This window comes from Camelus bactrianus, chromosome 11 (genome assembly GCF_048773025.1).
Source record: "Camelus bactrianus isolate YW-2024 breed Bactrian camel chromosome 11, ASM4877302v1, whole genome shotgun sequence".
Taxonomy (NCBI): domain Eukaryota; kingdom Metazoa; phylum Chordata; class Mammalia; order Artiodactyla; family Camelidae; genus Camelus; species Camelus bactrianus.
The window spans coordinates 78,428,307-78,453,106 of NC_133549.1; the positions used below are offsets into that span (position 1 = coordinate 78,428,307).

At 36.3% G+C, this 24,800-nt stretch overlaps 1 protein-coding gene across 4 annotated transcripts in view; it reads right to left on the reverse strand.

Moving 5' to 3' along the window:
* SHLD2 (shieldin complex subunit 2) overlaps window positions 1-24,800 on the reverse strand; it is a 77,164-nt gene that overhangs the window by 31,328 nt on the left and 21,036 nt on the right. For all 4 annotated transcript variants that reach the window (XM_074374337.1, XM_074374335.1, XM_074374338.1 and 1 more), the window contains one exon: window positions 22,318-22,364. The gene's annotated coding sequence lies outside the window, so the exon portion shown is untranslated. The remainder of the gene's footprint in view (window positions 1-22,317; window positions 22,365-24,800) is intronic.

The window sequence follows — 24,800 nt, forward strand, 5'->3', positions numbered from 1 at the left end:
AACACTAGGAGGGGAGAGGGAGTGACGTTACAGACGAAGCAAGATGGGCAGTACGTTGATGGTGGCCCAGGCAGGTTGATGGAACACATAGGTTTACTTCTCTAATCACTCTGCTTTTGTACATGTTTAAAATATCCCATAGCACAAGTCTTTTCTGTTGTGTTTAAGAAATTTTGTTTCATACTCACAGGACAGGGGAAAGATTGAAGCAGTCTAATAATACCCAAGATTGGGGAACTCACACACAGCTCTGAGGAACAATTTGGTAAAGGTGAGAATGCACATCCCACACAACCCAATAATTCCACTTCCAAGTTTCTGCCCTAGAGAACTCTTGTACATATCTACACAAGAAAACATGAACAAGAATGATCATGGGAGACTTCATAAACAAAAAAAAAAGGAGAACCTAAAAGTCAATGAAAAGGAGATAAATCATGGTGGGGGAAGGTATAGCTCAGTGGTAGAGTGCATGCCTAGCATGCATGAGGTCCTAGGTTCAATCCCCAGTACCTCCATTAAAAATAAACAAATAAACCTAATTAACCCCCCCCAAAAAACCCCAAACCAAACAAAAACAAAACCAAAGGAGATAAAAATGAAATATTCAGAGAAAGACTGCTACATGGCAGGAAAATAAATGACCAAGAGTCACATGTCAACATGGCTATATCTTACAAACATAATTTTAAATAAAAGAAGTAAATTGATGAGTATGTAACTTATGATATCAATATACTGAGCTTTAAAATATGCCTGAGAATAAACCACCAAATTCAGGATTGTGGTCACCTTCGGGAGGGAGGAGTGGGGGTGTGATAGGTAAAGTGCACGTGAAGGGCTTCAACTCTACCAAACGTGTTTTACTGTTTTAACAAGATGTGGTTACAGAGGTGTTCCTTGTACTGTTCAGAAATATTTTATAACATACAAAAAATCCTAAAAAGAAAAACATTAAGAAGATTAAGGATAATTTTTTAAGATTTCTATATTTGAAGAGTTGCATTGTGATGAATAATGAATGTCTATTATTTTCATAATAATCAAATCTTTTTTTTGGGTTATTCATAGTTTTCTTTCACAGTCTTCAAACTGAATATGATGTTCCAATCGAGATTGAACAGTAGACCTAAATCTAACACTGCAGAGTAAGAGCTGAGAACAATGATGGTGGCTGTAACATATTAGCAGCTAAAACAAAGATACACTGCTATTTTCAAACAGTCCGTAACAGTGAACTATTACTGAGGAAACAAAATTATAGCAAGTTTAGGTGTCAAGTCTTGACCCATAACAAAACAAAGGGATCTAAGCATCACTAAGTACTATAATCACTTATTCCATCCTAATCCAATTCTCATAGAAAGGATAATCTGCATAGGGAATAACTGGTATATTAGATCTAACTGGTTTACTATTTTATGTTATTATTAAATTGGCCACTAGGAGACACCAAATAGCACAGCAAAATGTTCAAGTTCAAAACCAAGTGGAAAAGGCAGAAATTATATTATCCCCACAGGTAGCTAGGAACACTTAGATATACTCAAATCAAATGCATAAAATTACTATGCTAAAAAACTCTCTCTCAGATCTTTGAGTTTCTCTACATCGGTTTCTTCACTTTAGCCTCAAATCTATAAAAACAAAACAGAACAAAACAAAACACTTCCATGCAGTTTTTGTTCTCACTTCCCATTTATTCTTCAACCCATTTAAATATGGCTCTTGAGCCAATCATTTTGCTATAATGCTTTTTACTATGGAAACCAATGACCTCTCATAGCCAAATCCAAAGGTCAGTTTTCAACCCTTATCTTACGGCCATTTGAAACTGTTTACCAATTCCTCTTTCCTGAAACATTCTACTTTTTTGATTCTGTGAGACCATCAAACTAGAATTCTTTTGTGCTTAAAAAACCCCGGAAAGCTATTGATTTATTCATTTAATCAGTCACGTAACAAATAACTCAACAGTACGTGCCAGGTGTTACGCTGAGTCCTGGGAATTCACCAACAATAACAAAGAGCTGTAAGGAGCTTACAGTCTAATGGGAAAGCTACGAAGGCAGCTGTGAAACAGTGATATTGAGCTACCACAGGAATAAATGCAGTGTCCCTAGAAGGGAGAAGCCTGGGGCAACTCAACCTAAGTAGGACTGCCCATTACCTGCATATTTCATAGGCTCTTTGGACTACGGTTTGTGACAAAATTTTGAATTGGAATATAAATAATATTCAGGGGAAAAAAGGAGTACAATATAGCCCCCAAGACATCCCCCCTCAACACAGGAGCCAGTAAAGCGGCTTTAGCTGCCTTACCCAAGGGGCAGAGCTGCTATATAGGTAAACTCCCAAATGTTTAAAGAGAGTGTAAGACACTCACTGCTTCTGTGTCCTCACTTAACATCTTCTCCTAATGTCCTGCAATCTGACTTCTATTTCCTATCTCTATTAAGACAACAGTGAAGTCCAAATTGTCAAGTAAGTACCCACAGTAATTCACCACTTCAATTGTGAAACTCGTTCCTTAGCTTCTATAACACTACTCTTTCCTAACTAGTTCTACCCTCTCCGATTCTTCTCTTTTTCCTTGGGCCATCTCCTCTTTTCATTCCATAAAATGCTACAGAATTCTATCTAATCATATTCATTTAACTACCAAATATCCAATGATGCTTTACCGATCTATATCGAACCAACTATTCTCCCTAACATAGGACTTACATTTCTAAAATCACTACATTTGACACAGACAAAGTAGGTTAAAAAAAGCAAAGTTCTTATGGAGGTTTCTCAAAAATCTAAAAATTGAACTATGATATGACCCAGCAATCCCACTTCTACATAGATGTACATTCAAAAAAATTAAAACACTAATTCGAAAAGATATGTGCACTCCAATGTTCATAGCAGCATTATTTACAATAGCCAAGATATGGACGCAATCTATGTGTCCATCAGCAGATGAATGGATAAAGAAGATGTGGTGTACACACACACACACACACACACACACACACACAATGGAATACAGCCATAAAAAAGAATGAAATTTTGCCATATGCAACAACATAGATGAACTTGGGTATTATACGAAGTGAAATAAATCAGACAGAGAAAGACAAATATCATGTGATACCACTTATATATGGAACCTAAAAGATACAACAAATTAGTGAATGTAACAAAAAAGAAACAGACTCAGAGATATAGAGAACAAACTAGTGGTTACCAGAGGAAAGAGAGAAGGGGGAAGGGCAAGATAAGGGTAGGGAATTAAGAGATGTAAAATACTTTATATAAAATAAATAAGCTACAAGGATACAACATAGGGAATACAGCCAATATTTTATAATAACTATAAATGGAATATAACCTTTGAAATCACTACGTTGGACAATTGAAATGTATATAATATATTACATCAACTATAACTCAGTAAAAAAAAGCAATGTTCTATTCAGCCTGTTCTTTTTTTTTTTTATTGATGTATAGTCAGTTATAATGTGTCGCTCTCTGACGCACAGCAAATGTCCCAGTCACACATATATATATTGGCTTTCACATCCTTCCCCATTAAAAGGCTACCACAAGATACAGAATGCAGCTCCCTATTGCTCTTGAAGTGAAAATCTGACTTAACGACCCTATATCCAGACTATATCACATAGTCCTTGGATTCGAGTTTGGTATGAGTTAAGGTTATGAGGCCACCAGATCTCAGAGCCCCAAGATTCAGAGCCCTACTTTCCCACCAGGCAGGGGAAGTCGCTGAAGCACAGAGGTGACGCAAAGCAGTCTTTAGAGTTCTGAGAAGATCTCCCAGGATGAGAGACATCTGAAACAAATCAAAGTTCTATAAAACACAAGGTAATTTGTATATAACAATTAATTCAGTATGCCTTCACTTATTTGTCTAAATGTAGACCCCTGTAAGTGTGGGACTCCCATTCCACCCCCAAAACACTGACTAGAAAGTATGGTCCTGTTAATTCAAAAAAAGAATAATTTTTTAAAAAATGTCTTTATATCTAAGGCTGCTGCTACTAAATCCTCTGATTTATAGGAGTTGTGAGTCTGTGAGTAGGGGGATGGGATGTGCTGAGGGCAGAGGGTCAAAATATTTATCGTAGTAAAAATACACAGACTGAAGAGTTAAGTCGTGAGCACTGATAAATTCCAACGATTCTGGGATGTGTTTGGGGTGTACTCAGAGGGTTAAAGCTCATTAAGATACCAGATGAAACCTGCAAGTACATATCCATTACTGTAGTTAATAATTACACAATTTCTCAATCTGCAGAAGGCCACTTCAGTCAGAAAGCCCAATGTAACCACAGTCCTTTATCTTTAGAGTGGTCAGAGTCTGATGAATGGGTCAAAGATTTATTAAAAAACAGGATGACCTGTATCAGCAGGTTTTGTCTTTGCAGAACACGGCAACCAAAAGTGCTTGTTACAAAACACACGTGGTTAAAAGAGAGTGCTTTCTCCATCTTATTACCAACCTAAGAACTCAGTGCTATAATGCCTTCCCATGTCTATTTTATCAAAAATATGAGCATCATAAAGTTATTCAACATCAGATGACAAAATGAAGAGAGAGCATAGGATTGTAATTAAATGCATGGGTTTTGGAGTAAGATAGATATGGGTTAAAACCCTACTCTGCAACTTACTAAAAATGTCAACTTGAAACTGTTGACGCTAGGTGATAGTTACATGGGGTTCATTTTACTATTCTTTGTATTTCTGTATATATCTAAAAACACCCATAAGAAAAAATAAATTTCTTTATATGTCCAATGAGAATTGTTTCCTTATCTGTTAATGAGAACCGCATCAGTCTCGATCTTAACAGTGTTGCTGTGAGATAAAGCCTCTGACACTCTACACATACATACTTAGTGACACAAATGAAAACCAGCCCATTGTATTCCAAGGTTCTGTTTTTAATGGGTATATTTACACAGCTGTAACCATAAAACTGAAATAATTTTGTATTCTGCTTCAATCCATATATGGCCACTCTTTTATGTTCATCTGTAACTTCCTAATCATCTTTAACGCTAGCTTAATATTTTCATGATCAATCTGATTCAGTTCATCATTACTCTCTAATTCATTAATTTGTTTCTAATTTGTCACTATTATAGCCATTGCTGCAATAAATAATTAGAGAAATTTAACATTACTTTTCGATTCTTTTCTTGTGTTAAATTCCCAAGTATGGCATTATTGGGTCAAAGATATGTACATATTATGGCTCTTAATATTTATTATCATGGTGTTTGCAAAAGAACTGGATAGTTTATAATCGGTGAGAGTTCCAGTCTTACCATAATTTTGTTAGCATCTTAAAAAGTAATTTTATTTAGTGAGGGTACAGAGCTAATTCACTGATGTCTTATTTGTATGTCCCTAGTTATTTCCAAATTGAAAAAATAGTGAATCTTAAATTACATTTGGATTAAAATCCATAATATCTGAGGAGTATGCAAGCATGTAAGTGCACACACCAACATACAAAGTGATAGAAAAATGGGTTGAGAACCAGGTTTTATCACAGAAAAAAAAAACACACGGTTAAAAAAACAAAGAAAACATTCATCCTCCTAATAAAATGAAAGAAAAATTTATAAGTTAATGAGAAAACATTTCCACCTATCAAACTAGCAAAGATGCATTAAAAAGGTACAAGGGTGCAGGGAAATAACTTACATTCATAAGAGTTTAAACAAGTAAAATCTTTCTGGAGGGCAATATGGCAAAGTACATCCAAAGTCTTAAAATTCTGTATCCCTTTGGCCCCATAATTATACTTCTAGTTTTAACCTAAAGGGGAAAACATTGTACACACACTCACAGACTTAGCTACAAGGATCTTCACAGCAGTATCATGTAAAATGTTAGAAAAGTGAGGAAACGTGCACTGACTGAGGTCTGTTAAATAAATTATGGCACATCCTTACAAAGGCAAGCTATTTGGCCATTTAAAGTCATGAAGATATGTACTATTACAAGACATTTTTCCTTAATATACTGATATGGAAAACAAGGAGGCAATCGAAAATTATATATGGAAGGGTTTTATATTTTAAAAAACCCAGTATTCCATTTACTTTTTATGTTGAAGTTAGAGACCATTTTCTACAGTTTCTATGCATTCTCCTTAGCAACTGATACAAATGGTGCTAAAAAAGAAATAAATGGTTCTTCTATTCTTTAACTTCATTTAATCAATCCAATTTATATTAGTTCGCTGTGCTAGGAAATAACACTGAGTACTAATAACCCACTTCCTATGTATATTTATGCTGAACTCTTTCCTGTGAAGAATAACCAATAGTGACTAAATGCTAGTGTCTGAATTTCCTACTTAAAATGACAGAACTTGTCACACTTTATGTGGCTTATGAAAGGATATAAGATATATTATTTGTCCCTTAAAAACAAAAATATATATGAAGTTTAAAGCTACTACTCATTCTTGTACCTAAAACAATAGCTATGGGAGGGTATAGCTCTGTGGTAGAGTGCCTGCCTAGCATGCACAAGGTCCTGGCTTCAATCTCCAGTACCTCCACTTAGACAATAAGTAAATAAATAAACCTAATTACTTCCTCCCCTAAAAAATAAGATAAAATAATAGCTGCTAAAACAAACCTGTAAGCAGACAACTGGTTTCTTAAATTTCCTTCTATAAGCTCCGATTTCCTTTGCAATAGTCTCTGGTTTTTCAAGTGAGAGATTTGTAATCATGTTCTCATCACCACCTGAGGTGCCCTAAGATTAGTCCTGCCTGCGCTACAGTAGGGGTTTCTCCCTCCCACCCCCTATTCCAGGCACTTGTGTTCTCTCAGTAAAGTATTTCAACAGGAAGTGAATCTTAATCTAGCAGCTCTTCTGCCTTTATAAGAACAGGGTGACCAGACGTTCTTACCTGCCCAGTCCAATCCTAGTTTAAGCATGTGATCTTGGCATTCTGTTTTGTCAGTTTCCTTTTTTAGTCTTAAAAATGTCTTTGTTTAGAGACAAATTACATAGTGATCAAGTTAAGAACCAAATAAATACATGAATAAATGTCCTATTAGCGAAGTGTGCCTCTTAATGCATTGTCAGAAACATTATAAAAATAGGAACAACTTAAGAAGTAAAGGGAAACATTCTGTTCAGTTTTCCAGCAAAAAAATTTTAAATAACAAAAAACTAATAGAAATAAGGTTAAATAGTACCTAAAAATTATAATATGCATTTAAGAATCTCATGCATTTAAGAATTAAATGAGCGAGAAAAAGAGAATTAACCTGTTTGTCAACCAACGGGAGAAAAGAATCTGGCTTCAGGTTCTAGGTCCAGTATTCCTAGAAAATGTCTCAGACAGTAAGATGTCAACTTGTCCAAGACTCACCCTTTCTAAAGAAAGTTGAAGGAGAAATCCTAAAATATCACACTTCACTCCCTCCTCCCCCAGACCATGTACTATCAAAAGGACTGAACTTTATCACGAGTAATCATGATCTCATAAGCATAGCATGGGTCCCAGGGGTCTGCCTGCCAACCCCTGTGCTTGCTCTCATCTCTGCCCACCCTCCAAAAAAAAGATGAAAAACAAAATGAAGGAAAAAAAAAAAAAGCTTTGCAACTTAAGCCCTGACATTCCTTTGTAAAAAGTCATACTCATCTCAGCAAACGGCAGCTCCCTTCTCCCAGTTCCTCAAGCCAAAATCCATGGTGTCCTCACTGCTCTTTTCTTCATACTTCCAATATGTCATCAAATCCTTTGAGCCCTACCTTTAAAATTCATTCAGAATTTCACCACTTTTCTCCACCTTCACCTGCTACTGCCCTAGATGACAGCACCATCATCTTGATTATTTGCAATAACCTGATTTCCCTTTTTATCCTCTTGCCCGTCAGAAAACAGGTTTACAGGAGCTGAAGGGACTTGCCCCAGGTCACACAGCCTGCAGGCAGTGGAGCCAAGACTGGAATGCAGGAAAGCAAACTGCAGAGTCTAAGATCTTAACCAATATAACCTTACTGCCTCTCTGGGTTTTGGTCTGTGCACAACTGTGAGCTAGAATTCAGGTAGGAACCCTGCAATTGAGTCATATGAAATATTACTCACAAAGCACTGGCTTATCTAGAGAGCTAAGAAAATAGAACTTCAAATGAGCTTCATTATCAAAGAATTCCACTTTAAGTGGAATTTAAGTTCACTGTAAACTTAATAATGAAGTGAATAATAAATGGCTTTCAAGAAGACATCTTTCTTTTAATCCTTTTCTTCATATCTGACAAATTCTCTCTCTCTAATCATCTGGCAATGGAATGATAAGCTTCCAAGAAATTAAATATTCAAATGTAAAAAGCTGTTGCTTAGCAAGTTAAAATAGAGAGTAAATGTAACAAATCACAGATGAGGGAGCTACCCACCTGACCTAAACCACTTTCTTCCTTCCACCTTTAATATCCCAAAGTCATACCTCAGCACCGAGGTCACTAGCTGTTCCCTCGGCATTCATCATTCTTCCCTAGACTCTTGTTTACTACTTTTAAAATCTGAAGTATAATTAAACATTCAACAATAGGCATAGATTTTGAGAGTTCTGTTTGATGACTATTGACAATGGTTTACACCCACATAACCATCACCCAAAACAAAACACAGAACATCTGTGTGAACCTCAGGAAGTTCTTTCATGTCCTTCCCTAAATTGCTTTCTTCCCTCTCCAGCCAACAATTACTTTCTGAGTTCTATCACTACAGAACAGCGTGTCTTCTGTTGGGCTTCATGTAAATCATACAGGATACGCTCATTTGTGTCTGGTTTCTTTCACTTCACACAATGGTCCTGCGATTCCCGGTGCTGGTGGGTGTATCAGTTGTTGGGTACTGTGAATGCACCGCAATTTGTTTATCCATTTTCCTGTATATGGGCATTTCAGTTGTTTCCAGTTTGGGGCTATGATGAATAAGACTGCTATGAACATTCTTGAATTCACGATTTTGTGGACATGTTTTCATTTCCCTTCACTACACATGTAGGAGTAGCACTGCCCTATCATAGGGTGGATAGGTGTTTAACGTAATCAGAAAATGCCAAACAGTTCTCCAAAGTAGCGGTACCATTTTGCACACCCACCGGCAATGGATGAGTTCCAACTGCATCAGGTCATGCCCAGTTTTTAGTATCTTCAGCCTTTCTCTTGTCAGCCATTGTAGAGGGTGTGAAATGGTATCTCAGTGTGAGCTGACTCTGCATTATTTCCCCGTTGACTAAGGGATGTTGAGTTCCTCTGCAAGTGCTTACGGGCCATCAGTATCCTCTTTGGGGAAGTCTGTTCTTTTCCTCATTTTGCTGCTAGGTTATTCTTCTTTTCCTCATTTTGCCACTGGGTTACTGCAGCTCTTTACATACCCTACATATAAGTCTTCTGACAGATAAATAGGCTGGAAGTATTTTTTCCCTACTCTAGATTTACCTATTCTTTTTCTTAGCGGTATCTTTTAAAGGACAGCAGTGTTAATTTAAAAGAGTTCCAATGCATCCATTTTTTTCTTTTATGTATCTTTTTTCTTTTTGGATTTTATTCAAAAATATTTGAATACTCCAAGGTCAAAAAGATAGTGTCCTTTTTTCCTTCTCTAGAAACTAAAACATTTTTAAAATATGTTCACAAATTCACTGACACTCCTCCTTCAAGAGATGAGGCTTGATTTCTCTATTCTTAAATGTGGGCTGGAGTAATGAGCAGAATATGGTGGAAGTGATGGTATGAGACTCCCAAAACTTTGTCATAAAAGGCAATGCCACTTCCTCCTTGTCCTAACTCTTTGATCACTCACTCTGGGGGAAGCCAGCTGCCATATGATGAGGGCATTCAAACAGTCCTATGGACAGGCTCATGTGGTGAAGAACTGAGCCTCTTGCCAACAGCCATGGGAAACAAGTCATCTTAGAAGAGGATTCTCCAGCCCCAGTCTAGCCTTCAGATTACTGCACTCTTGCTAACATCTTGACTACAACCTCATGAGAGGCTCTGTGTGAGAATTACCTAGCTAAATTCCTGCTGAGTTCCTGACACAGAGTAACCCTAATGTAATAAATACTTGTTGCTGTAAGCCATAAAATATTGGGGAATTTGTTATGAAGTGAGAGACAATACAGAAGTTACACAGTTTTTGCTTTTGCGTTTTAGATATGTGCTCCATTGCAAATCAGTTTCTGTGTATGGAGTGAGTTTCCATCTAGATATCAAGTTGGAGCAGTATTTGTCTTTCTCCCATTGGACTGACTTGGCACTTTGGTGGGAAAATATATGAGTCTACTTCTGAGATCTCTATTATGTATCATTGATATATACGCCTATCCTTATGCCAACACCACACTGTCTTGATTACTCGAGCCTTGTGGAAAATCCTGACATCAGGAAACAAAAGGCCTCCAACTCTGTCTTCTTCAAAATTATTTTGGCTATTCTTAGTCCTTTACATTTTGATAAGTTTATAGAATCTGCTTATCTATTTCTTCAAATAAAGCCTACTAGGAAGTTAATGAAGACTGAATTGAATCTACAGGAGAATTTCATCTTAACTATGTTGAGTCTTCCAATCCATGAATATGGGATGCCACCACTTACCTAGTTTTTAATTTTTTTAACTTACATTAGCAATGTTTTGTACCTTTCAGTGTTGAGAACCTGTGCTTAGTGAGATTTATTCATAGGAATCTGTTTTTTTCATTCTATGAGAAATAATAGGTTTTATTTCAGTTTTCAAATTGTTCATTGCTAACATAGAGAACTACAAATGATTTTTATATACTGACTTTGTTAAATCCACTTATTAAAATTATTTTCTGTAGATTCCACTGAGTTTTCCATGTACACAATCATGTCATATGTAAATAATAGTTTTGATTCTTTTTTAATTTTTATGCTTAATTATTTTCTTTTTCTTGGCTTATCATACTTTCTAGGGCCACTATTTCAATGCTGAATAAAAATAGTGAAAGAGAAATACAGACCCATATTACTATTTTAAAATTTTTAGGATCCATAGCTGAGGTTGGCAAATGTTTTCTATAACAGGTCAGAAAGTAAATATTTTAGGTTTTGCAGGCCATACAGTCTGTCATAAATACTGCAGATATAGCAGGAATGCAGCCACAGACAATATATAAACAAATGAGCATAGCTATGTTCCAGTAAAACTTTATGGTCACCGAAATTTGAATTTCCTATTATTTTCACATGTCACAAAATATGAGTCTCCTTTTGAGTCTTTTTCAGTCATTTTATTACATAAAAACCATTCTCAGGTCACAAGCCACACAGGAACAAGTGATGGTCTGGATTTGGCCTATAAGCTGAAGTTTGCTGATGTCTGGTTTAGACCATTGATTTAAGACCTTCCTTCCGTCAAATATAAGAATTTAATCCAATGTTTCCCTCCAAACACTGCTTCGACTGCATTACTATTTGTATCGTTTTGACTTTGCGCTATTTTTTAGCCATTGTTGTAAGATTTTCAATTTACATCCTTAACATTACACAGTCTTCAAATCTGTGGGTTTCATACCTGCAGATTCAACCAACTGTGGATCAAAAATATTCAGAAAAAAAATTCCAGAAAGTTCCAGAAAGCAAAACTTGAATTTGTCATGTAGTAGCAACAATTTACATAGCATTTACATTGTCGTAGGTATATAAGTAATCTAGAGATGATTTAAAATATACAGGAGGTTACATACAAATACTATGCTGTAGGTTACATACAAATACTATGCTGTTTTACATAAGGGATTTGGGCATCTGAGTACTTTAATGTCTATGGAAAGTCTTGGAACCACTCCCTATGGACACCAAGGGATGACTGTACCACTTATCCTAGTCTAAAAACCTTACAACAGCATTCTTCCATTTTCCTCCCCCATTCTTTGTCCTATTTTTTCATACATGTTTACTTATACGGTTGACCCTTGAACAACTCAAGGGTTAGGGGCCCCATTCTCCATGAAGTCAAAAATCCAAATATAACTTTATAGTTGAATCTCTGCATCCACAAATTCAACCAATCTTGGATTGTGTAGTATTGGAGGACATATTTATTGAACAGGAATCTGTTTATAAGTAGACCCACACAGTTCAAACCTGTGTTGTTCAAGGGTCAACTTTATAAGTCCCAAAATATGGCTGCAACTATTTTTTATTTATACAATTAGTTATCCTTTAAAGAGATTAAAAATAGGGAAAATATTTTTACTATATACTCACATAGTTGCTATTTCTGGAACTCTATGTAACATTCAACTTTCCTTCTGGCATTATTTTCCTTTTGCCTGAAGAATTTCCTTCAACATTTTTTATAGCTCAGATCTGCTGACAGTAAACTCTTTCATCTTTGTTAGTCTGAAAGAATGCTTTATTTTTTAAAGGAATTGTTACCGAGTATAGAACTCTAGGTTGGCAGCTTTTATTTTTCTTACAGTGCTTTGAAGTGACTGCTCCATTGTTTTCTGGCTTGCATAGCCTTTAATCTTAGATTTGTTTCTCTTGAAGTAATGTGATTTTTCCCTCTGGCTGCTTTTAAGAATTTCTTTTTATCATGGAGTTTCAGCAATTTAATTACTAAGTACCAGGTATGATTTTATTTATGGTTATTGTACAAAGGGCTCACTGAGATTCTTGGCTCTGAGGGCTTGTGGTTTTCATCGGATTTGGAAACTTTTTAGCTATAATTTCTCCAAATAATTTTCTGCCTATCTTGTCCCTCTTTCCTGGTACTCCAATTATATATATATTAGACAATTTGGTATTGTTCCACAGATTACTGATGTTCTGTTAATTTTGTTCCAGTCTTCTCTTCTCTTTGCATTTAATTTTAAATAGGTTTTACTGATACATCTTTAAGTTCAATTATCTTTTCTCCTGCAATGTCTAATCTGCTAATAATCCCATTCAGAGGAATCTGTTTTTCATTTTGGATATAGCAGTTTTCCCCTCTAGATGTTTAATTTGAGTCTTTTTTTCCTAGTGCTGATTTCTATCCTTATCATATTGATGTTTTCTTATGCATTCTTCAATATATAGAGAACATTTATAATAGCTGTTTTAACATCCTTGTCTGATAATTCTGTCATCAGAAATATTTGATTTAGGTCTCTTTCAATTGACTGGGTTTTCTCCTGGTTATGTTTCATTTTCCTGTTTTATTTGTATACCTAATAACCCTATTTGATGGGGGACATTTTAATTGCTGGGTGTTGGTTTTTACTGTATTCCCTTAGAGAGTGTTTGACTTAGTTTTGGCACACAGATTAGTTACTTGCAATCAATCCAATACTTCCAGAATGTGCTTAATTTTCAGCTTTGTTGGGGTGGATTTAGAGAGGTCTTTAGTTATGGCTAGTTTAACCCCACTCCAAGGTCTCTAGCCAAAGCCCCACATATGAAACACTCTTTCCACTACGCCTAGTAGGAACACAATCTACTTCTAGCACTCTGTGAGCTCCTGAAATTGTTTAACTTAATGATTTGCAGTGTGACTTTCCCAGCACTGTGGAGGTTTATAATTTGCATGTGCAGATGGGTATTCCACAAAAAATTCTAGAGGACCCTTCTATAGATCTCCAGAGATATCTTAATTCTACAGATTTCTGTGTAGCACCCTCTGCTCCGGTTTTCTACCCTACAAATTCTAGTTGCCTTAGCTTCTCTAATTGTTCCCGAGCTCTATTTGGGTTTCTCTACCCCATGCTACAATCTTAACTGCCTAAATGCAGTGTGCTAGAGCACCTGTAGGGCTCATGTCATTTATTTCCCCTCTGTCAAGGATCACCATCCTGTGTTGTCCAATGTCTCAAAATAGTTGTTTCATGTATTTTTATCCTGTCTTCTAGCTGTTTACAGTAGGAGGGCAATTTTCATACTCATTAATCCTGCATGAGTAGATGTGCTCTTTGTATTGCATTCCTCTTTATGGTGTTTTTTTTACAGGCTGCTCTGGAGATTAAAATATGAATCTTGATGTTATTACAGTATACTTTCAAACAAAAGTATACTAATTCACTGTATATGAAACTTAAGACAATCTAACTCCATTTCCCTCTTTTTGCAGTCTCATGGTTTTATACCCTACTTCTATATACGCTGTAAGGCCCACAAATATTAGTATTTTTGCTTTAAATAATCAATAGTCTGTGTGAATATATTATAGGTGAAGGTACCAAATTTTTTTTCTCTATATGTATGCAGTTATTTACCTTTCTGGTGGTTTTTTTTCTTTTCTGCAGACCCAAGGTTTCATCTGGTCTCTTTTGTCTTTAGCTCATGGAACATTTTTTAGTAACTATTCACAGTCCATATCTACTAGAGATAGATTCTTTCACTTTTTAATCTGTCTTCTAAAAACATCTTTGTTTTGTCTTATTTTCATAGGCTGATTTCTGCTGGATACAGAGTTCTAGGCTGACAAGATTCTGTTCCCTTTCAGCACCTTATGGATGCCATTCCACTGCCTTCAAGCCTTCAGTTTTACTGGTGAGCATTTTAGGCATGATTCATATTGTTATTCCCCCCGTGTCTTTTATTCTTCTGTTGTAAGATCTGCTCTTTAGTTTTCATCAGTTTGATTACAATGTGCTTAGGTCTGGGATTTATTTGTAGGTTTTTCTCTTGTTTTGTATTTAACCTACTGGGGGTTTGTTGAACCTCTTGAATTTGTGAGTTGACGTTTTCCCATCAATTTTAGAAGTTCTTGACCACTGTCTCTTCAAATATGTTTTCTGCCACACCTTCTCTCTTTCTGAAACCCCAGCTACATGTACGTTAGACTCATATTATCCCTCAGATCTGGGAGCTCTTTTCTACCTCTCCCTTACTCTTTATTCTCTGTTTACCAATTTGGATATGTTCCATCAACATGTATTCACACTCACTGATCCTTTCTTCTTACACGCTGGGATGCCGTAAAGCCCATGTGATGCATTCTTCAATTCTAATATTGTATTTTTCATTTCTAGAATTTCAGCTTGGTTCTTTGGTATAGTTTCCATGGTTCTACTCAAAATCCCCATATTTTCATGCATGTTGTCCAACTTTACCATTAGATCCTCTAGCATTTTTTTTTCATAGCTAACTTTAAATCCCTGTCTGATAGTTCCACCATCTGGATTTTATCTAGGTCTCCCTCTACCGATTGTTTCCTCTTTTGAAATTTGGTCACATTTTCTTGCTTTTTCTTGTGTTTTTTTATATCGTTTATTATAAGACACATATTTGGTAGAAAAATGCATTAGTAAATGAAATAAGTAATATTTTACTTCTAGAAAGAGATATAACCATGCTGTCGGGCCAGTAGAATGGGGTCTGAGTCAATCTCATCTGAAATGTAGCTGGGTCGGGGCTTTGATGCAGCTCTAGTTTGATTCAGTTCATTACTAGCTTAAAATATTTAGAGAGTGGGAATCAGGACTTTCACTTCAGCAGAGTCTGGGATCTGAACCCAAGGAGGATTCCAGAGATCTGCCTTTGCTTCACAGCTAAGCCACCACAGTTTCAAAACTGTGGGAGTACTTTACACGTGTACTGGAACTGAACAATTAAATAAACAGATGGCACATAGCATGAGCCAGGTTTCCCACTACAGGAGTAAGAGTTTACAGATAAACAGGGGGCAAGGTTAGGATGATCTATGAGGTAACGGATTCAAGTTTTAATACACCAGTATGGTCTCATGTTTAGCTTAATATAGATATAGATGGGTACATATAGATATATTTATAGACTGTATATATATACAGATTAGTATATGCATATATTTCCTAGCTCTGCCAGTTTAGAGGGTCTACAAGCAACAATACCCCAGAGGCAACAAGTACATCTAGCACCTATACCTTGGTTTTTCCATTCTGCAAGAAAAAGAACTAGGGCTCCTTGGAGAAATGGCTGATTCTAGGGCTGCAGCAGGAAATATACAAAATGAACCTGAAGCACCATGCAGAGTCAAAAAGTAAGAAAGTATTCATACACACACACACACACACACACACGTGCACGCGCATTGATGGCGGTATGTCATAGAGACACAGGAGTCAATTTGAAAGAGCTCCCAATGGCCAAAACTGGAACAATTTACCAATAAAATAAAGTAGTAACTGAATTATAATGTCAAGTATAAAGTAAATATCCATGAATTCATACCAATAAAAAAGGACTGAATAAATAAGAGGGAGAAGAGACAAACCTGCACAGAATTCCAAATAATTTACATAGATATTCCATCCTTGAGGAGAGAGAGTATAATTACCCACTCCTTAAGTGTGGACTGCAAATAAAAGACTTCCTTCCAAAGAGTATAGAATGGAAAGGAAAAAAAAAAAAAAGAATAACTTACAGTGGAGAAACCTGACAAACATTACCTTGACCAGATGACCAAGGTCAACAGCAACATTGATAAGTCATGATGACAGTATGTACCCTTAATACGATGTGATGAGTGGTACTTAACCTCTGTGGTCTTCCTCCCCAAACCCAAAATCTGGTCTAATCATGAGAAATAAATGAGACAAATACCAATCAAGGTACATTCTACAAAATACCTAAACAATACTCCTCAAAACTGTCAAAGTCCTCCAAAATAGGTGAATTCTGAGAAATTCAGTCAAGAGGAGCCTGAAGAGACATGACAACTAAAGGTAATGTGGTGCCTGGATGGGATCCTGGAACCAAAAAAAAGGAATATTCTGTAAAGACAAAAGATACAGAATAAAGTATGGAATTCAGTTAAAAAATAATGTCTCAACCTTAAAGAAATGAAGGAGCAAGCCATGTGCCCTGGGTAGAGGACACCAGGCAGAGGAAAGGGCAAATGTAAAGACCCTGGGGCAAGAACAAGTTCAAGGTTTCAGGAAGTTGAAGGAGGCTACTGAGGCTGAAGCTGACTGATCTTGGCAGAGGGGAAGGGAGGAGGTGAGGCCAGAGAGGATAATGTAATCTGGTCATAAAGGGCCTGGTAGCCCCTGAAAAACTGACTGTTACTCTGAGATATGCAGTCACTGAGGGGTTTTGAAGGAGAGGAATGACATTATCTGACAAAAAAAAAGGGGGGTCTCAGTATTAGCTCATTAGTTGTAACAAATATATGATACTACTGTATGTGTTAATAACAGGGGAAACTGGGTGAGGGGTGTATGGGAACTCTCTATACTATCTTCACAAGTTTTCTATAAATCTAAAACTATTTCAAAAAATAAAGTTTATCTTTGAAAAAAAAACCAAATCCAAAACCAAAACCTGGGAGCTGTCTTTCTGCTTTAAGCATGACTGCCAGGTTCTTCATTTGCTAGAAAATCGTCTTTGCTTTCCAGCCCCACACCTTGCTTTCCACAGCTCAGCTGATCTGTCAGCCCTGTTCCTTCTCCCCAGCCATCCTTTTGGAGGGCAGCTTCCCTCTGTTCCATGAAGGCCTGAAATGAATCTGAGGAGTTTCCCTTACCTCTCCTGCTGTGTCCTGTCCTTGGTGATTGAAAGCAGAGAGTGTGTATGGGGTGGGCGTCATCTCCAGCTCTCCCTGCGTCCCATAACTGAAAGCCCAGAGCAGCTCTAGTGGGTTTCCCTCACGCTCCTGCTCTGCTCCTTCACTCTCCCTCGACCCCCTGCCTTCTAAGGGTGGTTGTGGTGCACATGGGGACGATTCACATGCCTCAGGTAGGATCTGTCAGCTCTACATCCCTGGCCCAAGCATGGGGCTTGCTACCCCTGAGCACTGAGTGAAGGAAGACCTGAGGGTAAGAGCTGGAGGTGGGAGAAGACGTGCCCTTTGGTGCCAGAGGAACTTGGGCTCCTCAGGCTCCCAGCCCATCACACCAGCCCACGTGTGGCCACTAACAGTCTGTTGAAAGTCTGGCTGCTTTCTCCTTTCCCCTATTTACGAAAGATTCCTCTTCTCTGGGCTGTCCTACCCCCAGAGCAGCCATGGGTTTATTCTCTGCTATGAAGGTTTCACTACTTTCTAGAGTTTGGTTCATTTAAGATTCCTTGTGTCCGCAGCTCTCTGATGCATTTTCAAAAACTATGATTCTTATTTGGCTGCTGTTGGTTTTCAGAGTGAGAATGACAATATCCGATGACTTTGTACATCCGAAGAAGCAGAATTATTTCCTCAGATTTTGATGGCTCACTCCAACGGTAAAACTAAGGTCTCTCTTCAAATATTACCTCTTCAAAAAGGCATTCCCTGATCACCTCACCTAAAAAGTCTCACCAGACCCCAGTCTCCCGTCGTGCCTATCCTGCTTTTTTTTCTTTTTCTTTTTTTGTTTTTGTTTTCTGGGGATGGGGGGAATTAGGTTTGTTTATTTGTTTGTTTATTTAATGGAGGCACTGGGAATTGAACCCAGGACCTCATGCATGCTGGGCATGTGCTCTACCACTGAGCTATACCCTCCCCCTGCTTTATTTTTCTTGCACTGCCCACATCTGCCTGAAATGTGTTCATCTTGTTTTTCAGCTTTTTCTCTACACTGTAAGTTAGGTTTAACTAGGACAAAAACATTATTCTTCTTATTTGTCACTGTATCCTCAGTTCTAGAACAATGGTAGAGAGCAAATACGATTGCTTACAAATTATAAATTATTTTAAAATCAATTATCTAATATAAAATAATTGTTTCATTTTATAAAAGAAGAAAGTACTTTTACGGGAGAAAAGGAATCTTGAAGCTTAAAAAAAGAAGCATCCAATTGGTGCCACTCTGTCTTTAGGCAACATAATATGCTTTATTAGAATTCTTTTTTTCCCAGCTAAATCATTCTGTGTACATTTACTGCTTCCTCAGATCTTGCCATCAACCCAGGCTCTGAGCAAGAATTATGTATTCTTCATGAAAGGATAAGAGAATTAGCAATTGTTCTCAATGAAAAGAACATTATTCATTGCTTGCCAAATATCACTTATCTTTCTTCTTCTTTTTTTTTTAATGATCAAAAAATGGTATCTGGACACCGGAAGCATAACACTAAAAATTAGATGGCAAAGAAAAATAAAACCAGTGTTTTGATGCTTAGCAATAATAGAAAGGACTGTAGAAGGGAGACATGAAGTAAGTAAAATTTAGGATGAATTCAGATACTGAGGAAGTGATATGATACACCTTGGGATTTCAAAGACATATTTTTAAAACATCTTCCTCAGATTGAACAAGGGGCATAAAGAACACATCCCATGAAGAAACTAGCCTTTAAAAGAAGCAACAAACTAAGATACTAGAGTTAGATTCTTCTCTTGCTAGGAACTTTCTGTCTAGAGATCAGTAGCAGAACTCCACAGAAAGCAGTACAGTTAAGAAACACAACTCTGCAATCAGAACTCAGCGCTAATCTGGGTTTCAGCCTTTACCGACTGTGTGACCCTGGGCAAGTGAACCTCTCCAAAACCAGCTTGTACTTCAAAGGGTTTGGGAAAGATTAACCATTCAACAAATATGTGAGTACTCATTTTTTAGGATACAGCAATGAACAAGAGTAATGAAGATAATTTATGAAAAAGACTTTAGAATACTGTCGGGTACCTATCAAGAGTACAATACAACAATTATTACCTGAAATATTAGAGGACAAGATTATATGCATATATTTAATGCAGAAATATAATTTTAAATCACAACTATAATACATTATCATGGTCAAAAATAGCTTTTTGATTACAGTTACTAATGCAACTAAGTTCATTTTGCTAGGACCACATTTATATAGTTGGTCTACCTCACCTTCTGTCATTAATCATTTCCTATCATTTCTTTCACAAAACCTTCTGTCATAATGCCATTTGGGGAGGGGGTGAGCAGAGGGAAAAGACCCAAAATACCATCCTTCTAAATAACCAGAGAAGTAAACACAAATGACACTATTTCTGTCAATACATCACAACCATAGAATACATAGGCATTCAATGAAAAATAAAAACAGGTTTAGAGATGGAAAAAATTATTTGCAAATCATATATTGGAATAGGGTCTAATATCCAGAATATATAAAGAACTCTTACAGCTCAACAACAAAAAGACAAACAACCCAATTTTATAATGGGCAAAGGAGTTGAATAGATATTTCTCCTAAGAAGATATTCAAATGGCCAACACGCACATGAAAACATGCTTAACGTTGAGGGGTGGGTATAGCTCAGTGGTAGAGCACATGCTTAGCATGCACGAGGTCCTGGGTTCAACCCCCAGTACCTCCGTTAAAATTTTTAAAAAAAAAAGAAAAGAAAATATGCTCAACGTCATTAGTTATTAGGGAGCTACCACTCCAAACTGCAATGAGACACTACTTCACACTCCCTAGAATGGCTATAAAAATTTTTTTAAGGAAAATGACAAGTGGTGGCAAGGCTGTGGGGAAACTGGAACTCTCGTACATTGTTGGTAGGAATATAAAATGGTGTAACTGCTGTGGAGAACAGTTTGGAAGTTCCTCAGTAAATTAAACGTAGAAGTGAAAAGTGGAAATAATCAAAAATCCATATTCGTCAACTGGTGATGGGATAAACAAAATGTAGTACATCCATACAATGGAAATTACTCAGCCACAAAAAAGAATGAAGCACTGGTCTGTGCTATACTACAGAGGAACCTCAAAAACAGGTTGAGTGAAAACATATGACTCAAAGACCACATATTGTATGATTTCATTTATATGAATACCCACAGTAGGCAAATCCACAGACACAGAAAGCAGGTTAGTGGTTGCCAGGGGCTGGGGGAGAGGAGGAAAAGGCAATGACTGCTTAATGGGTATAGGGTTTCTTTCTGGCGTGATGAAAAAGTTCTGGAATCAGATAGTGCTGATGGTGGTACAACACTGTGCGTGTACTTAATGCTACTCAACTGTACACTTTAAAATGGTTAATAATTTTATGTGTATTTTACCACAATAAGAAAAACAGATAAATAAAAGCTTAAACAAACTAAAAACATCTGGAACAAGGCTCTGGGTAAAGATGGAAGATTGAATGCACATTTAATTTCATTCCTTCTCAAAACTGTGCTAAATTGCTAATAAAGCATTTTTTAAGGCATGAACAAAAATTTAAAGGCTGGAAAGCAGCAGATGGACCAGTGATAACTATCAGCAGACCCAAGAAAGATGAACCCTAAACCAGCAATGTGGAAAGCAAAAAACCAATATGACTGAGCCCACAGAATTCTCAAAAGGCTCAGGAATTAGTAACAGATGTTACCTCTGGAAATAGGGGTAAAGGGAGCACTAAATAAGGAAGTTTAATTACAAGCTCTCAAAGAAATGGCTTCATTTCTCAATGTCTTCCTAAATTTCATGTGGTTGTGTTACTATGCCTCTTTCACCAAGGCAAAATTTTAGAGGATTATTCTCTGAAGAGGATTTCCAAATAGAGGGACACAAAGCACACTGTAGGGAGAAACATGCAGTGCAACCAGGGGCCTCACGTAAATACATACATACACTGAATGCTGAAATCCTCTCCTTCCCTCATGCAGCCCCTAGAGAACCCACAAATAAGCTTTCACCCACCAGGCAGGAGATTTAGACATAACAACATAAGTTATGTCCTAAACTGAAAACATCACTTCAACTATGTCACTTGAAGAGTAACAAGCAAATACCAGATGGCTAGGAGTTGAAAAAGTTGAGAGTAACTACCTCTGAGAAGGGGACAGAAAGGCAGGGACTGAAAACAAAAACAGAAAGAAACAGAGCGAGGGACTGAGAAGTACTGTTTGTCTGGACAATCCCAGACAAACCGCTTAACTCAATAAACTGTATAACTTTGAAAAACAAATGAAGTTTTAAAAAAAATATAGAAGACAAGGAAATAAAATAATTAAGGATTTCCCAAGGACATAAACCCACCTTGGCAACTAAATGTGACCTCTGGAAACTAGTAAGTCTAACCTAATTGTCCTGCAAAGTGAAACATAACAAAAAAGAATGCATTTGATGGGGGAGGGGGGGAGGAAGAGCAACAAAGAAGCAACATTGTTCTCATGCTGTCATAACCCTTGCCAAATGCATGACATCAACAGCGGAAACCCCTAGGTCTCCGTGTTCAGTTCCCCAGTCTATAAAGTGGGGATAACAGTATCCCTCTCATAGGATTGTTGTGAGGCTTCGATACAATAATGAACATTAAAGAGCAGACAGCAATGTTGGAAATAAATATTATTAACACAGTTAATACTTTACTCTTTTTTTAAACAACTGAAATTATTTTTTATTTCAAATCATTCAATTGTCACAGTGATACAGAAAGTTTACTTGAATGCTTACCTTGTATACTCAAACATCCAGGCCTCTAACTCTTTCACATATATCTCCTAAAAGGGGGAGAAGGAGATAAAGTGATTATCCAAGAGAAACAGAAAAAACAGTTAATGAAGATTGTTACAAAGATGCTAATCATACTGAAGAACCGACTGCACTTGAAAAAATACTCAGGCCACCAGGCTTTATCTTACAATTTTTAGTTGGATTATGATCAATCATTCACTCATGAAGCAAGTCAGCAATGAGAAAAGTTTGTACTAACTATACATTAACTCAGTAATGCTGAGACAAGCTTTTTCCATTTCTAAATAGGTAAAGTCTCCAAATTATGCACAGATGGTGCTCTCCAAGTTCAGTTCTACTTTGTTATAAAACCTGTGGAACACTTTTCCAAAGAAACAAAATTATGAAATAAAGTTGAGACCTTGGGCAATGAATAAGGCCAATTTAATCCATAACAAAGGAAGAATCATGGAAAAAAGAAAAGAATAAATATAACCATGTTAGGTGCTTTCCAGCACTTCTTTTGTGCTCTCATAGCTAGCAAAAAAATAGCTCTACTTGGGATTAAGAACTGTGTCACACTTTGTTTTATTCACTCTGTATCCTTGTAAACATAAACAGTATATAACAGAGTACCTCCCTTCTATCTATTAAATAAATAAAATATTTATTTAACAAAAGGATAATGAGAATTAAGAGTATTATTATATTGTATATATGTACACTACATTTTCCTTATCCATTTATCCATCAATGGACACCTCGGTTTTCCATGTCTTGGCTATTGCAAATAATGCTGCAGTGAACATGGGGTTGCAGATATCTCTGCAACATAGTGATTTCATTTCTTTAGAATATATTCCCAAAAGCTGAATTGCTGGATCATACAGTAAGTCCATTTTCAATTTTTTGAGGTAGGTTTTTTTATTTGCAGTTTTTCTACTATTTCTAGTTAGTACAGAAGGCTATCAACTGAAAAATCAATACAATGGCCCAAAACATGCAATAAAAAAACTTATTAGAAGACTCAATATTCAGACAAAAATCCTAATTAAAACCCAACATTTTTCTAGTTCAAATGCAACTACCTATACTTAGAGATTTCAGAAATGAAGTAGATAAAATTACCCAATGGAATAATATAAATTATTTTAGGAACAAAAATAATTACAAAAACAACTGAAAATTATTTAAAATTACAGACTTTAGCAAACAATGTATTTGATGTCCACATTGCAAAGCTGAATTTCACAGTTTAAATCCTGAGACAATTTACCTAAAAAAGAAATCCTTTAATTTTTCATTACTCAAATAAAACAACTCAATTCCTATGACACGTCCTTAAAGGAATAAAGATTAATTTATCCTAGAGAGATAGAGCTCACTTCAAGCTTTATGGAATATTTGATAATCACATTTCTTCTTCCCGACACAAAATTCAGGTGGATTGTCACCTTAAATGGAGTAAAGCATGAAAAGCACTTAAGCTCCAATCTAGTATTAGAAATAATCCACAAATATTATTTCTCTTGAATGCCCTTTCTGCTTTGAAAGTCTATTTCCCCAGTGAAAAACCAATTTACTTTACTTTTTATAATGATTTCATTTCATGTAAATTTATGAAGGCTGTATAAATATCTGTTAGAATGAATGTAGGAGTTTGAATAGTTGATAATGACTATTGAGCAAAAGAAGAGACAAGGGTTGTGTCATCAGCAAAGGGGACAAAAGCACCTCTAAATCACCTGCCGTATTAACACAACATCTTTTACACCAAAATTTTAAGTGAGGTTTTTTGTTTGTTTGTTTCATCTACACTCCCCATTACAGTCTCTTTCCCTGGAGAATTTTTTTTTTTAATTGAAGTATAGTTGATTTACAATGTTGTGTTAGTTTCAGGTATATAGCAAAGTGATTTAGTTATAGATGTGTAACTTCTTCAGAATCTTTTCCATTATAGGTTATCATATAAGTGAGGTCTTATTTTTTTTTTTTTGTTTTATAAGTGAGGTCTTTATGTGATATTTTTGAATAATATGTTTATATCCAAAAGAATTTAATCATAATTAATTAAATCTATTTTGAATTTTGATTCAAGAATGTTTTCTGTAGCAAGAGCAATGTTCAACTTCTCTGCTTTAGTAAACTATATGATAAAATGTGGAACTTGCTAAGGGAAAGCAAAGCAGGAAACTTACTATGTCACTTTTAGACACCTGCCCTTATAGTAAATATCATCAATTCCAAGCATATTCCAAACTTTCAGGTAGTGTGGGTGAAGGAACAAAAGAGCATAAAAACTGACACACTTCCATGGTGTAGGTTTATATCTTAGTGTTTTCATTCTGAAAAGCAAACGAGGCAAATTGAGACTTCCAGCTGGCTGCCAGAAGGGCTGTCACGAGTACCAACATTCTTAGGTTAACATTTTCATAAACTCTTTTCACATTTCTTCTAAGTATCTTAAATAACATTAAACACTA